Source organism: Maniola hyperantus, chromosome 12, assembly GCF_902806685.2.
Source record: "Maniola hyperantus chromosome 12, iAphHyp1.2, whole genome shotgun sequence".
Taxonomy (NCBI): domain Eukaryota; kingdom Metazoa; phylum Arthropoda; class Insecta; order Lepidoptera; family Nymphalidae; genus Maniola; species Maniola hyperantus.
Window position 1 is genome coordinate 7,830,254 of NC_048547.1, and position 16,738 is coordinate 7,846,991.

Consider the following 16,738-nt stretch of genomic DNA (forward strand, 5'->3'; position numbering starts at 1 on the left):
TCGTTCGGAATGAGCAGGATGTGTAGGTACATAGTTAGAAAAACTGATAGACGTTGGGGTCCCATGGTGCGAAAATGGCGACCTCGCATCGGAAATCATAGCGTTATAAGAGCCCCCACTACGTGAATAGACATCATCAAACGAGTCGGAGGGAGCGCTGGGAGCAGACGGCACAAGACCGTGCCGTGCTAAGTACAAGAAACCTCCATCCAGCACTGCTTTCGGATGATAATGATGACATATTTTTCAAATTTGTTCCGTTAGTTAACAAACGTCCGCGGGCAATAAATCCTGCCTACGGGCGTTTGTGCACTCATCCGTACTCGGTTTGTATCCGTGATTCTTCGAAGTGGCCGTCATACGAATACGGCATTTTTATGGAATCCGTGATTTCACGATAGAGTGCACAAACGCCCTAAGCCAGTCCGGAATTGATACACGAACATGGTGGATACCCGCAGCTAAGAATAGGCACCATTAACATAAAATTATGTGTCGCAATAAAACCGCTATATTTGTAACAGTTTATTTCCCCAAGAAGATAGATACCAGACGAACGTGCATGGGACAGAACGAATAAACTATGAGAAATCGCTACCATGGGACTCCCATTTTATCCTGCGACGCTATTTTCCTATTTAGGTCACGTATACAGATATCAATATTTATCCAGACTATTAAATTTACATACTATGCACAGTACATATTTTGTGTTTTATTATAATTACCTTACTGTTTCAAATGTCGTATGTGTGTGTTAACATATTTTTACGAAACTACAACTATAGACCTATTGACTATCCTATATGCCTCTTTAATAACTAACCAATAATCGTATCGTAATCGTCCCGTAACCAATAATTTAATATTATTTGAATATTAGATTACCATGTAGTCCGCGAGAGGTTGAGATGGCAATCGGGGTATGAGGCACACGCACACCAGCATGTCACCCGAGCTCCACATCGGGTTAGCACGGGAGCTGTGCAGCGCAGCGGGTATACGCGGCGTTCCCTCCCCGATTGCGATTTCAACCTGTAGATAGGTACCTAATAGAACAACTTTTGTTTTTTTTGTACGAAATAAATTCCTAAAAGCCAGCCACCCACAGCTCTTACAGGTGCTACGAATAAATCTAATCTAAATAATATATCTAAATTTATAAAACAAAAAGGTGACTGACTGACTGACTGATCTATCAACGCACAGGTCAAACTACTGGACGGATCGGGCTGAAATTTGGCATGCAGAATGCAGATAGCTGTTATGACTTATAGGCATCTGCTAAGAAAGGATTTTTGAAAATTCAGCCCCTATAGGGGTTTGAAATTTGAGTAGTCGACGCGGAAGAAGTCGCGGGCATAAGCTAGTCATGGATAAAAAGACTTTTTATTCAAATAGACTTTACTAGTGCTTTTGAATAATAGTCAATGAATAGTCAATCTTACCACAGGTTCGGAATGCCTTTCCTACCAAAATCCATTATAAGCAAATGCTTAGGATAGGTACCTACTTGAATTAAAGCTTCTATTATAATATGAAGACGACCTTCGGATATTCATTAATCATCGCCTTTGTTTCCCGTGGGAAGAAAAACTAATTATTGTACTTCGAGGAAACCGCCGTTCCCGATCTAAATATGGTACGAGTAGGATTGCATTTAAATAGGTATGGAGGTACATATTGGATTTGTTTAGTTTTAGTTTTGATGTGGTCTAAAGTTAGTTGAAATTCCCCATATAAAAATGACAGACAGATACATTTTTTCGTATTTTGGTAGGTATATGGATGCGTTAAAGTTACCTTATCCAAATGAATAATATTATTAGCTAATCTACGATAGATTGCTTGTAGTTATTTACTACTAGGTGACGCCCGCGATTTCGTCCGCTTGGATTTAGGTTTTAAAAATCCCGTGGGAACTCTTCGTTTTTCCGGGATAAAAAGTGGCGTATGTCCTTCCCCGGGATGCAAGCTATATTTGTACAAAATTTTGTCAAAACCGGCTGAAGGGATAGGCCGTGAAAGGCTAGCAGACAGACAGACACACTTTCGCATTTATAATTACATATTAGTATGGAAGTTTTTCAAAATCCCGCGAGAACCATGAATTTTTACGGGATAACAAGTAGTCTATGTTCTATCTCTACTCCAATCAGTCAAATCCGTTCCATAGTATTTGCGTGAAAGAGTAACAAACATACATACACACACACACACGCGCACACACACACGCACACACGTACATACAAACTTTCGCATTTATAATATTAGTGTGATGGATATAGATAAAAAAACCTAAGTTTTAAATTCCTAAATTGTTTTGTGCTATCTGTACCGGTGCTCGGCAAGTATTTGCAACTTTAGAGAAAACTCATAGCGAACTAAAAGTTTGGCGACAGTATGCACAATGCACATGTCCTTACACAAAATTTATCATTTTATACCTGGCACCTTAACTTTTTATTACGGAAAAATCTACAAAGTTCAGTGCTGGAGCGTTTAGGTACTTTTCAAAAGTAACATTTGTCCACAACAGCTCAACAAGACAAAGACTGACAGTGTAAAGTTAGTGCTCCACTTGTAAAAGTCTCTAAAACAGACCTTTGTTTTCGCCAAGTGTCGCCGTCGATCAAGCTAGACGAGTGGGTGACTCTTCTAACTATAGAATTTCTAACACCGCTTGGCTACAGGGTTGAAAGCAACTCGTTTCTAATTTGAATGAGAAAACACAAAGTGTCTACGAGTTCGAGATTTGCATACGTATTTGTGTCTCAAGTAGGAACTGTTTTCCATTGAGCTTTGAGTTACTTTGATTTTAACATAACGCTACTACTTATTACTCAGTAAATAAGGATTTCAATTTTTTTTAAAGAATATTAGCCTTGTTTATTATGACTAACTAACAATGGTAATATTCTTCTCTCCAACTAAGCAAAAAGTTTGTGCTAGGAGTGGGTACGACAATAGTGCAACGGGTGGGGTTTGAACCGCCAACCTGTCGGAATGCAGTCCGCTCCTTAACCGTTGATTTATTGAGGCTCTAATCTAATAAATTGGTAAACTATACTATCTTTTAATATAATAAATGCAAAAGTGTGTGTGTGTGTGTGTGTGTGTGTGTGTTTATTTGTTTGTCCTTCATGTGTCACGCCCCAACTTTTTTGGCGTAGAGATAGTTGAGAGGACGGAGAGTGTCATAGGCTACTTTTCATCCAAGAAAATCAAACAGTTCCCAAAGGATTTTTAAAAACTAAATGCACGCAGATGAAGTCGCAGGCATCAGCTAGTTTTTTTATAAATGCAATAAGATATTGTTAAAATGTTAAAACCTTATTTTCTTCAACCGTGGTTGCAATCTTGTGGAAAGTGATTTTAATTTGAAGCTAGAATTATTTGGTACCATTTTGGCGGTGGTCCTTTGTGCCTCGACTGTATAATTATTTTCGACATACTGCAATCCATATCCATACTTAATATTATAAATGCGAAGTGTGTTTGTCGATCTGCCTATCTTATCTGTCTGCCTGCTAGCTTTGCACGGCTCCGTTTAACCGATTTTGACGAAGTTTGGTAGAGAAATAACTTGCATTCCGTTGACGGACATAGGCTATGTTGCGGAGAATCAATGAGCACCCGTTAAGGTACTTCATCAAGGAAGATTGCATCCTGGAGACGGCTATATAGACTACTTTTATCCCGGCAAAATCAAGAAGTTCCCTCGGGATTTTAAAACGAAAATCGACGCGGACGTCCGCGTCCACGTCCACTTCGCCCGCGTGGATTTTCTAGTTGCAATATAAAATAACTAAATTATCAATCCCACGAGTACTTCATGAGTGTCGGGGCCCGCATGAGCGGATGCACTTTGAGCACTCAGGATCCTTGTACTCGCTTCTTCATTTTATAATCCTCTACCTAGATTGCTTCTAAAACCCACTTTAAGAGTCTGATTGTAGCATTCCGGTTGGAGGCTCGCAGTAATTTCCCGGCAGGGGTCAGATTACTACTAAAAAGAGAGATTCGGTTCCTTGCTAAAGTGGCACTTTAACGTAGGTATAGTACGCGGCAGGTTGAAACGGCCATCGGGGAGAGAACGCCCCGTACACCCGCACGCTAACCCAGTGCGGACGAGGACAGGTGACGTGCGGGTGTGCGGGGCACTCCCCCGCCTCATACTCTGATTGTCATTTCAACCTGTCGTGGACTATATGTGTGCTCCATAATAACTAAAACCAATAATAAAATTATTGACTTCATGTTTGGTGATAGGTGTTATACATAAGTACGGCATGTTACCTACCACATGGAACCAATGGTCAATGCAATTTGATCAAAAATAAGATTTATTTTATTTATGTATTTGTTTCAAATGTTGTGACGGATTTTTGAACAAATTAACGATTTTTATAAAATTAAATATTTTACCTAAGTACTTAAAATTTTAATAATATATATAAGATTATTTACGATTATATACTTATTATTATAAATCAACAATAATTAATGATATTATTATGATATCTCTAAAGTCTGATATCGTAAAAAAGGTCTATATACTCTGTCTGTACTTAATTCTGCCCACTATCCTCAAGTAGGTACTTGCCTAATATTATATTATATTATGTACGAAGGGAATACCGCAATCCTATTTGATAGGCACGGTATCTTAACTGTACTCCTACGATAGTACCTACTCAGACCCATGAAAAGATGATTACATTGACAAATGGCCCGTCCCTTGGGCCCTGAGGTTGGTAATCTACTGGTAAATGTAGACCAATTAATTTTCCTATACTATAGAAATTATTATGCCAGTACTTTGTCCTTGTAATGTCTTGGATCCATGTAGTTAATAAAGTAAAATTATCTCCCTGTTCCAATTAATTGAGGAGGATGATAAATTTCCACAGAGCAAATTATGTTTTTAGAAGTGGATTTATATGTGTTTTAGAATGTTAACTACTAGCGATGGTCCGCAACATAGAGAACTTCTATCTGTACTACGCTTATTATAAGATTTTACGTTTCACCAAACGTTGCTAGAATTCGAGAGTCGAAACACAATAAAATGTAAAGTAAAATGGACCTAAACTGCCTTGAATTAAAGTCAAAAATTCAATGCCACTGATTTTAATTTCGCAACGTTTCCGCTTGGAGCGCTGGCTGTAGATGTGTAGACAAACTTGAGCTTTAAAACAAGGCAGTTAAGATCCAGTTTACTATAACGCGGAAGTGTTTCGACACTCGAATACTATCAACGTTGGTGAGACACAAAATCTCGTACTAAGCGTACTGGGTCCAAAGGTTTGGGCTAGGCATTGATTGGCAGTGAGAGAGAGTCAGGACTTTTTCATTTATTTTAGACTAGCAGTTGCCCGTGACTTCATCCGCACAGGATTACCGTTTTGATACCTAGTAGTTAGTAGTAGTAGCTTAGATCGTAAATTACGTCTGTTTCTTAAATTCTCAGTACAGACCATTCCATATTTCAATCATTAAAACAAGTAGACAGAACAGACCAAATACAATAAACTAAAAAGACCAAGGCCAAGTCAGACTCGTCCACCGAGGTTTCGTAGTTTGGAAAGAAATGTAATAAGTTATTTGGTTAAATTAATCTACATAGTACATACTCAAAAGACAAATTCTTCTATTTGTGACGCAAAACTAAGTTAACTGAAAATAAAGCAATTGCCAGCGGAGTAATATTGGAAGGAGGTAGCGAAGCCGAGGCCTTACCAAGTGAATTTAAAAGAAGGACCCGCCAGTTCAATAAACTGGTTCATTGGTGTTCTTGAAAGACGAAATATTTTTCTCCTTGACCCTTTATAGAGCTACGGGAGTTCGCGCATCACTGGCATAAGAGGCGGAACAGCTCGGACCGTGATCGTGGACCAGTGGGTGTTTGAGGAAGGATCCGGACCGCGGGGTACGCGGGGATCTGCGTGTTGTGTACGTCTGCCCCAGAAAGGGGAGAAAGACCAATTAGACAAGGACAGGAAAGAAAGAATTTGTAGGGAGTCAAGAAGGCGCCCCGGGAAAGAGCCTCCGAGCAAGTACCGAACGGGCGCCCTCCCGCGTTTCGGCCCATATAACCGCGAGGTTGGTGGGGCCATGGGAGGTAGTGGGTTGACCCTATATAAAATTCATCAGTGACTGAGCCAGTTTATCTCGTCTAATTTTGTTCTTAAATACCTTTTAATTTTAATTTCCATCTTACATAATACATATATAGGCAACGTGCTTTTGCTTTTACGAATTAAGAGCTTAACACTTTTTATAATAAAACTTTTTTGCAATTAGGTAGAAATTCTTTTTCTTGGCTCCTTTTTCTTCGCTACTTTTAACCGTTGTTGGAGTAGGTAGGTACGCTTAAACATACAATCAAACTTGCCGACTTCTGATTTTATACCGTCCACTTTGTTTTAGAACTTGAAAAGTCCACCGTCTACAACTTTTAATGTAGATAAGTTTCTCAAACTTCTTATATTATAGTCGGGTACCTACTACCTACCCACTTTTATTGAACTTTACAATAATTTTGAATAATTTAGGTGGAAAAAAGTATTATTTGAAGTCTCTTCCCGTAATATAACTACATGTTATTGAAATATTAATTTAAAATATTGAAAATCTCAATCACTATTTTTATTATGTGTTATACTATTTATGCTAGTAAACATTCAGTTAGGAAAATTATTATTAATCTTCAAATAAAGCGACTCATTCATATAATAAGGTATGATAGAACTAAACGTCATGGGATTTTTTTCTTTATTCATTTGATTTTATTATATTTTAATTTACGGATGATATTCACCTAAAGTGGGATTCTAGTCCAGATAAACGGGGTTCTACTAACATAATAATAAAAACTATTAATCCAAGCATATTAATTAAATAGACTTTATCTATTATGTAAATCAAACGAACATTAGTTAAATTATCCGGCGCTACCAGAATAATGTTCGATGAAATTGTTTCAAATTAGATTGACCTAATATTAATAAATTCACTACGCAATAGCTATATAATAATTATTATTATAGGTACTATGAGTTCAAGAGGAATTTAAATTTGTTTCATATTATTGTGTATTCATGGTGCCTTAATGACACTAATTAAGAAACTATTTACCAAAATAATGGATTGGCAGATAAGGACCGATCCTGTAGCCGTCTTCATAACCAGACTTGAGCAGAACACATTTTGGTAGTAAACTGTACCTCCCTTTTGATAATAAAAAAAACTATTTTTTGGTCTGAGGAAGGTCGGCCGGTAAGAAATTTCTCCGTTGTGCTCCTAATTTTGAGTTTCTTCAGTTAATTTTCAACTTATTGAAGATTGTTTTATGTCGTTTATATAGCTAAGAATGATTTTAAAATATTTGTCAGGCCAAAACTTCACAAATTTTATGTAAAAGTAACAATTAATTACACAAGTAAACAATATAAATTATGAAACTGGTAGAGTTTCGGAGCTCTAATCCTAAAACTTTATTTTTTTACTACTTACAAATTAATTGAAATAAAAAATAGAAATGTACATTACTTTTTTATATATTAGAAAAACAAATCCGTGTATTTAAAAAAAACACATAACGATCAATATAACACATACACGGCCCTTTTGCCCATTTTGATAGCATTTGACCTCTCGTAACCCTTCTATGAGATCGTGACGTTTTACCAAATATCCTGTGTACTTTAACAAAGGTACATGTACATATAGTACATTTTACAGGCCTAATTTAAAATTTATTAATAAAAATATTTTGAATGTAATTATATAATTTAAAGTAATAATATATATTATATAATTACATTCAAATAATATAATACTGGGGCCGATTCTCTTGTACATATACTCTACACTAAACTAAATTAACAGGTCTGAATCTAGTGCTAACCTTTTCCGCAAGCAACATTATGAAAGTGATAGCAATAGATTTAGACGTGCCATTTTAGTTTAGTTTAGAGATTGTGAACAATGGAATCAGCCACAATGTATAGATACCTCCAAATTTATTTAAAATAAAATATGCTTCCAAATAAAAGTACCTATGTCGTAGATTTTTTCAAATAATAAAAGTTTGATATAAAAGGACACTTAGGTAGGTACTGCAAATTGTGCATTTGTTAGAAAAGTAAATTAACTTCAGCCATGCAAATACATTTCAACTTAGATAATCCCATTATTGCTTGCAACGAAGGAAGTATGTTGTACTAAGATTATCATGACGTGAACTTTGCAAATCCATGCTAATATTATAAATATGAAAGTGTGTCTGTCTGTCTGTCTGTCTGCTAGCTTTTCACGGCCCATCCGTTCAACAGATTTTAACGAAATTTGGTACAGAGATAGTTTGCATCCCGGGGAAGGGACGTAGGCTACGAGAGTCAAAGAGTTCCCACGGGATTTTAAAATAATCAAGTCGCCGGTATCATCTAGTAATATGTACAAATATGTGAGTACGTAATATGGTAAAATTCTTGAATCATCTATACCTCATTATTATATAAACGGTATATAAACAAAAATGTTCTAATTAACAAGGTGTACAGTTACATACAAATGGATATGTGAGTCGTTGTTATTGTCGAATCGAGGCTGACAACTTCCGCACTCGGAGGGAATCTTCACTCCCGTCAAATATCAGATATCTTATCAAAATGGGACAATGGACGCCGGTTCTCCGATTTCTCTCTTTCATTATTTTATCCATCTCAATTACTTTCAAACGTTTCCGTGCTTTAAGAATTATTATAATAATTTTAGCCTGGGATATTTGCTAAACGAATTTTTAAACATATTATTAGATATATTTATAGAACGCGACAGGTCGAGATGGCAATCGCGGTGGGGACGCCCCGCACACCCGTGCTAACCCGGTGAGGGATATCGCGGGTGACGTGCGGGTGTGCGAAGCGTCCCCCCACCTCATACCCCAATTGACATCTCGACCTGTCGCGTACTATACTGAGGTACCTAAAGTTTTTAACATCAATTTCTACTATTATGTATAACTAAGTACAATAATATGAGGGTCGATTGAGATGTACGGCGGAAATAGTAACATAAGATTAGGTAATAATAATAGAATAATTCCTATGATAATATTATTATCTGTGATAAAGACCGTGGTCTAGTGAGCTAATAAACAATTAATCTTGGACAAAACTTTCTCTAATATTTTCGCCTGAAAGCCGGTAAACAATTTAGGATGAACACAAACAACAAACAAGGTTGACTTGAAACAGATTCGTTAATAAATCGATTTCCCATGTCTTTGTTGTCTCGTGTCTTGTAGGTAGGTACTTATATTTAGTACCTGACATCTCTGACGATGATGTGAAACAATAACACCCACACCCACATCGCACCCACACTCAGGGTGTTTGTGCACTCATTCGTATTCGGTTCGTTATTGTGATTCGTGAAAATACGAGGCGACAGGTCGAGATTGCAATCGGGGAGGAAACATCTCGCACACCCGCAAAGCTCCGCGCTAACCCGGTGCGGGTGAGCACAAGTGACATGCGGGAGTTCATTGACTTTCCTATTCTTACCTACTTTTAACGCATTTTTCGTGTTTTTCTGGTATAATTCGAGATCAACGCAGTAGTCCGGCATATTATTTCTTCATTTTGGTTTTGAACTATAGGTAACGGTTTCGAATGTTATAGAAACTGCATCATTCATAAGCTTTAATAATTTTGTCTTAATAGATTTTTTTTTACTTTTTTAGCCTATAATTATCACGATAACTCAATTGCTTAGCAATTTAAGCTTGCTCTACATACTTAATACCTAAATGTTGCTTAGTAAGCTTAATAAACATCAACAAGTAACCACATCAGAATGAAGACATACCTAAAAACTTCTTCTACAAATTCAAAACAAAGTTGTGAGGAACATGTTTGCAACATATTTTGATGAGGGAAAGCTAGGGAAAGTAAATTATCATCTTTGAAATAAGGTTTAATCTAAGTGAAATTATTGGAGTCACTGCTTCTGTATGTTTACGGTACTATTTTTCCGATGCTTTATATTTGCTAACAAATTTTGCTTCATGCTTGTACCCTAATACCAACTGTTCATGTTAACTGCTAGTATAATAATTAGGTATTATATTTTTACCCTGACAACTAAGCTAAGCTAATAAATTGACATCAAAACTGCGGGCAAGATAAGTGGTTAACCCTCTTTATATTTCTTTTTGATTTAAGAATGCTTCACATTTCTTGGTTCGAACTCCTTCACCTTATCAGATTCCGGGCAAAAGCGAGAACAAATATGCAGTACCCGTATCTTGCAGCCAGTGTCTTTCACCTTTCACCTTAAAACCGTAAAAGGGATATTTACAAAAACGACATATTATTTGAATTCCATATTACTTTATAGGAGAGAGAAAAAACTGAATTTTGGACAGAATATTCAAGATTTACATTATATTTTACAAATTATGTATGAATTAAGGTCCAAAACCTTGGATAATATACTTATTTTCTATCTGTTGTCCACAAATAATGAAACAGGTAGTAAAATAAACTGGACACATGTGCAGTTTTTGTAAAATTTTGTTGGTTAAGTTCCTTTTGTAAAAAAATCTTTGCATTTTCTGAAAGTTATGTTGTTTTTGTAAGAAATAAAACAAAATTTTAAATGAAATCATGTATTATTTTAATAATTAGTGTACAGTACAGTAGTAGCATGGAAGAAAATAATAAGTAGTTACCTTAGTCTTCCATGCCACTACTGTTGTCCTCACTGTCAATGTCAACAGCAGAGGTAGTGGACGCAGATGCAGCTGAGGAACTCAGAAGAGTTTCAAAGAAGCTGAGGCTTGCTGGGTTTGATAAGAAATTTATTAATTTAATTAAGTCATTTCTTTTAATTGCGACTCCCCGTCTTACAGTTCTATAAGTTCTTAAGTATGGGTTGCCTGGAAGAGATCACTTTAGTGATAAGGTCGCCCTTTGTTTTTTAAGTGTATCCTGTATTCTTACTCTCTGTAAATCTATTAACAATAAAGTTATTTTAAATTAAATTAAATTAAATTCTTTTATGAGGATTTAGTGGCAGTTTTGATTCGTACATTTTATTCAGTTGCAGATCCTCTGGCAATTTACGCTTATTTTTTATCATTATTCTATGCCAGGGTCCTGTAAAAGTATATCTAACTAAAACATAGGGGAACTCTTTCTCTATTTTAATCATTCTCACTTCTTTCAGTTTCATAGCAGGTTTACTGTTGCGCAAAAAATATTGGCCAACAGCCGCCTTTATATCAAAAAACATATCATGTGTTACTTTTTCAATATTGAATGGTGATAGGTATCTTCGAGCGGTTTCCATTATGTCATTCCAATCGTCTGGTAACTCTGCGGTGCATTTCTTTTTTTTGCTTCCAATGAGACTGAAATCCTGGTCATTAGGTAGATAAGTATGTCCTCTGATAGGAAATATATACTTAATTGAATTAAATAAACCTAGCACATGAACCAAACAGTAAAGAAAGTACACCATTATATAATTTTTATTTTGTCCTGAACATCCGTCACTGATAAGTACTAACTTTTTAGAGCTGATTTCATATTTATTTAAATATCTCAGTAATAGTGATGTAACATCATTTTGGCCCTTTTTTCCCTCTGTCTCCAAGTAACTATTCAAAACTACCTGATTTTTGCCCACATCATGGATTCCAAACACATACATCCATAGTTGGCGACAATAAAAGACATCACTTGTTCGGATGTGGGGTAAAGGAAGGTTCTGCATATAATCGAAGGTTAAACACATAGTTGAACCTTGCTGAGCTTTTTGTTTTTCCCGTCGTCTTATCTCATTAAATTTATCTACCTTTGCCAAATGTAATTTATGTTCATTTTTTAATATTTGTTTGGTTTCATCCAAGGCAGCGAGTTTGATCTTTAATTTGTATGAATCGCATGTTGCACATGTGTCTGTCCTTGGCAGACCAAATTTAAGATTGAATTCATGTTTGAAAACTGACCAATACACCACATATGACACCTGCATTTGATGACTGTTTAAAAATAAATTCTACATTTTATTAACTGATAACTCCTCAGATAAATACCTGCAGATGGGATTGTCTCTTAAAGAATAATGTGATTGCCTCGTCTTGAATGATTCAATGTGGATACGGATTAAATTCAAAATTTCTTCTGGTGTTTTCTTGTATCTATTTGTCTTGTGTGATCCTCGCATATCTTTTGGTACCAATACATTAACAGAAATGAGGCCTTGTAGCGTTCTTATACGCCCCTTTGTAACACCATGAATGTTACAAAATGCAGTTAAGCAAACTGGTATTTCGTCCACTCCAACACGTATTTTAAACGAGTAGGTAACCATGCGAAACTTTTTTGGTGTTTCAGTTGTATGCCTTTTAGGGTAAGCTGATGAAATTAAACTCATAAGGTAGGCATCCTGGTCGTTTTTGTTACCCAAACCATTAAAATGTGTTAATATGTTTTGTCTCTGATCTGCATTAATTTTATTGTAGCATTGATATAATTTGCACCTAAAACAAAGTACAATACTTCAATTACATACGATAAAACTTAATCCTTTCCTCCATCCTCATCCTCCATTAATTTATTTTACCTGCAATCTGGCCCCACTTTTCTTGCTGGAATCAAGTTATTTTTGTGGTTAATATGCTCCTCTCCGTAAGCTTTCTTCTTTTTAATAACATTTTCCTTCTTTTCCTTATGCTTTCTTTTCCTATTTACTCTTGAAACACTTTGATCACTCATTTTAACAAAAAGTATCTTTTACCGCGTGAAAAACCAACAGTAAAATATTTATTGACACTGACAAGTAGCCATTCAACTATGACAGTATGACAGACTTTTTTTTACAAAAACGACTCAAGTGCAAGAAGTTAAGTAGTTTTTGCAAAATATTCTAAATAATATGTTGTTCTTGTAAAATAAATTTCAAATCGAAATATTTCAGACTTAAGTAGTTTTTATAAAATATGTGTCAAACCATCAGATAGCCTATACAAAGGCGGACGCAGTGGTGCCAGAACAAAAAATCTGATAAAAATGTCGGTTATGTTGTTTTTGTAAATAACCCTTCAATTATTTACGGTGAATTTATATCAGCTCGGGAAATTTAAAATACTGTACCTATCAATGAATATTTTTAAACCTTGCATCGCCTTAAAACTAATCTTTGTCTATGTAATTAAAAAAATTGTAAGTTTGCACAATATAAATTATTGTATTCTATTGCCCTAATAATAATATAAATGTGAAACTTTGTTTGTTATGCTATATAAACAATTATCGATTTGGATGTTTGGAATAGAGATAGGTTGTCTATATACACAGACTTAACAAAGTGGCTACTTTTTATCTTAAAAAGTTAAGGAATTCCCGTGGAATTAAATTTTGTATCCACTATTAATATAGTAACATCTATTATTATATTATAAACTAGATGATGCCCGCGACTTCGTCCGCGTGGATTTAGGTTTTTAAAAATCCTGTGGGAACTCTTCAATTTTCCGGGATAAAAAGTAGGCTATGTCCTTCCCCGGGATGCAAGCTATTCCTGTACCAAATTTCGTCAAAATCAGTTGAACGGTTGAGCCGTGAAAAGCTAGCAGACAGACAGACAGACAGACAGACACACTTTCGCATTTATAATATTAGTATGGATTAGCTGATCTATCCCAGCGTCTCATTGGCGGCCTGTATTTTTATGTAAATGTGAAAAATAAAATGATAAGTTACCGTTTCCATAAGATACTCTATAGCTTAATGTAGAGCAAAGCTTTAAAGAAAACCTAGGTATAAGTTCCCACTTTAAGCTCAGTCATAAGCTTGTAAAACCTTTGAACAACTTGTAAATCTTGTTAATACTTTTAGTTTTAAAAGTTGCTTGCAAGTTAGCAAACGCGGGTCTGTGAGAAATATTTTGTACAGGATAAAGTCTAAACATTAAAACCTCATCCGACTAGGTATCTACTACTGATACTACTTTTAATAGTGTGATACGAGGGTTGTAATTAGGATTTTACAAACGAGCTGACGTCTGTAAGCCTGTACTCGGATGAAAAATATAACTGGGATTTCGTTTAGCTTAACAAATGGTGCTTATCCCTCTTATGAGATAAACGACCGCGAAGAAGTGCTGAGCGACGGAGCATGTCGATATTGATATATCTTCATCGCCTGACAGGGATTATTGATTGGTAAGGTAGGTAATTCTGTTAACGTGGCAAATGAATTAGCTGACATTAAAATCTAAGCACAACATCGATTTAGATAAAATGAAGTCTTTATTGAGCTTTCGTATTGCACTTTAAAAAGAAACAGTCAAAAAACGATGTCACTAGCTGTTACATGGGGGGAGGGGGGGGGGGGGATAGGGGGGTAGGTATTTGACTTTAGTATCCTTCTAGTAGGTTTCTTCGTGCTCGTAAGCGCTTGACGGCTTATCTGAGCACTGCAACGAGGCTGCACGGCTTGAACGGACGGACAGACGGACGAACGGTCTTCTGATCCTTCACTAACTAACCCAACATGGTTTTGTTCGTAAGTACAGAATATCTGAACAATCCTTTCAAAATAGGTGTCTACAGAGATGACATCTACTTTCTAGACCGAGTTCAGCGGTTTGAAGTATATTATGTTGATTATTATTTAGGTATATCAGCTAGTTTCTTCTTTTATATAATTATATTTCATCAGATATAGATAATAATTTTATAAAGTTATTATTAGGTACATACGTTTTAGCAGACATCTTTCATTTCAAGTTTTTCAGAAAGAGGCATTTTCTTTGTAAAAAATAAAAAAATCTATGATCAATTTATAATGAGGTAAATAATAGCTGAAATTGTCTCCATGTTAATTTATTCAGCCTTAACTCATATACACAAAAAAGCTAACTCGATAACTTTCATAAACTTTTACACTTACCGGTACAGGCAATATACCAATAATTGTTAAATCGAATTCCATAACGACACTGGCAACACAAGAAACATTCGGGAGAAAATCCAAAGAGAGAACGTTCAATCGTCAATAAACACACTCGTATTCAAACGAAGCGCTATCGGTAAGCTATCGTAGTTCCCAAACACTTTGGGAACAGTCTGGAGCGTCCGTCGCGTCCCTACTCCCGCAGCTTACTGGAGCAGAGATCTCAACGGAGTCTGCGTAATAGAACGGCATTCCTACAGATTGCTATATGGGAATAAACGCTAATAAATTACCATCATCGTACCCATCGTACACGCGTAACGCGAACGAGCCCGTGTTCTTGATTAGTTTGAAGTTCCCCGCTAATGTGCTCTACATCCCTATAAGTACTCTGATGGGTTGATGCGTTGATGTCATGATTTGTTATTTTTATTAGACAACTTAAAACTATCATTCCAGGATTACCTAATGCGATAGCTAACTTAAATTATTTATACTTATTGTTACTTTTAATTACATACATACAACTAACTAACTTAAACTTATAACCTATTTTATATTAGGTATAACACTTAACAAAAACGTTGTGGCTTTATGAACTCACCCAGTGAGCAACTGATTAGGTCTATGTGTTCAGCAACCGAGTTGAGCGCGCAAGTCGTGCGCGTGAGCGGCGCGCGAGCAACATAGGTACATCCAATTATATATTTTTTCCTGTAAAACATACATGTCGACAAGACCCTTCAACAAGTTTTAAATTAAAGTTACTTTATCTTTGGCGCCACTTAAATAATACATTAACAGACAGATGCTGTCAAAACTTAAGATTAGGTTATTATTAGACTTGCACGGCTGTCTCGTTTTACAGAACACAGTTGTAAAAGTATTTTTAAATTCCATTTTTGTAAGTATAAATTATAAGTATAGGAAATTTGTCAAATTGTATAATAACCGTGACTGTTTAACACAGTGTTTAAGTTTATGTAATGGCAAATCTATGAAGTCTTTCGGAAACTTGTTATGAAAGCGTGTCGAACCATCAATGTGTCGAACCCACAAAATTTTTTTGCGCTTTGCTTGGACGTTATGACCATGTAACTAGCTCATGACGATTTCTGGTACCTACCTTTTGTAAGCTTCTGGAATATTCCAATCCATACCTACTAATTAATTTAAATGCGAAAGTGTGTCTGTCTGTCTGTCCGTCTGTCTGTCTGCTAGCTTTTCACGGCCTAACCGTTCAACCGATTTTGACGAAATTTGGTACAGGGTTAGCTTATATCCCGGGGAAGGAGATAGGCTACTTTTGAAGAGTTCCCAAGGGATTTCAAAAACCATCCACGCGGACGAAGTCGCGGGCATCATCTAGTTAGGAATATTTTTTGGATGATTTTCGGTGGAAAAAGTTGTATCCAGTCTTTTTTCTATTTCATGACGAATTTAGTTTAAAGATCCAAAAAGCATAAAAATTTATACATAATCAATCAAAATTATTGTATTTCGTAGTTTTCAAATTATGGGCTACCAAACGTCACATTTTTTAAAATATCTGGCATAGATTGTTAGCTGATATGTTCTTATTTTATAAAGCTTGTTTGTAGAGCTTATAATATCCACTCAGAGACTCACTGGCTTGGTCGCTAAGTATAAATGTTCGTCAGTTTGTTCAAGCAAGCTCAAATTATATTTAGACGCAAATTCGAGCCTATGCTCGACATGACGACTGCTCGTCTATTTTATTCTTATTATTTATACCTGTCTGCAAT

The 16,738-nt window shown here is 35.8% G+C and overlaps 1 protein-coding gene across 1 annotated transcript in view; it reads right to left on the minus strand.

The window, feature by feature from the left end:
• LOC117986920 (chaoptin) overlaps nt 1–15,186 on the minus strand; it is a 31,224-nt gene extending 16,038 nt beyond the window's left edge. The window contains exon 1 of the mRNA XM_034973879.2: nt 14,970–15,186. The gene's annotated coding sequence lies outside the window, so the exon portion shown is untranslated. The remainder of the gene's footprint in view (nt 1–14,969) is intronic.
• Nucleotides 15,187–16,738: the final 1,552 nt, after the last annotated feature.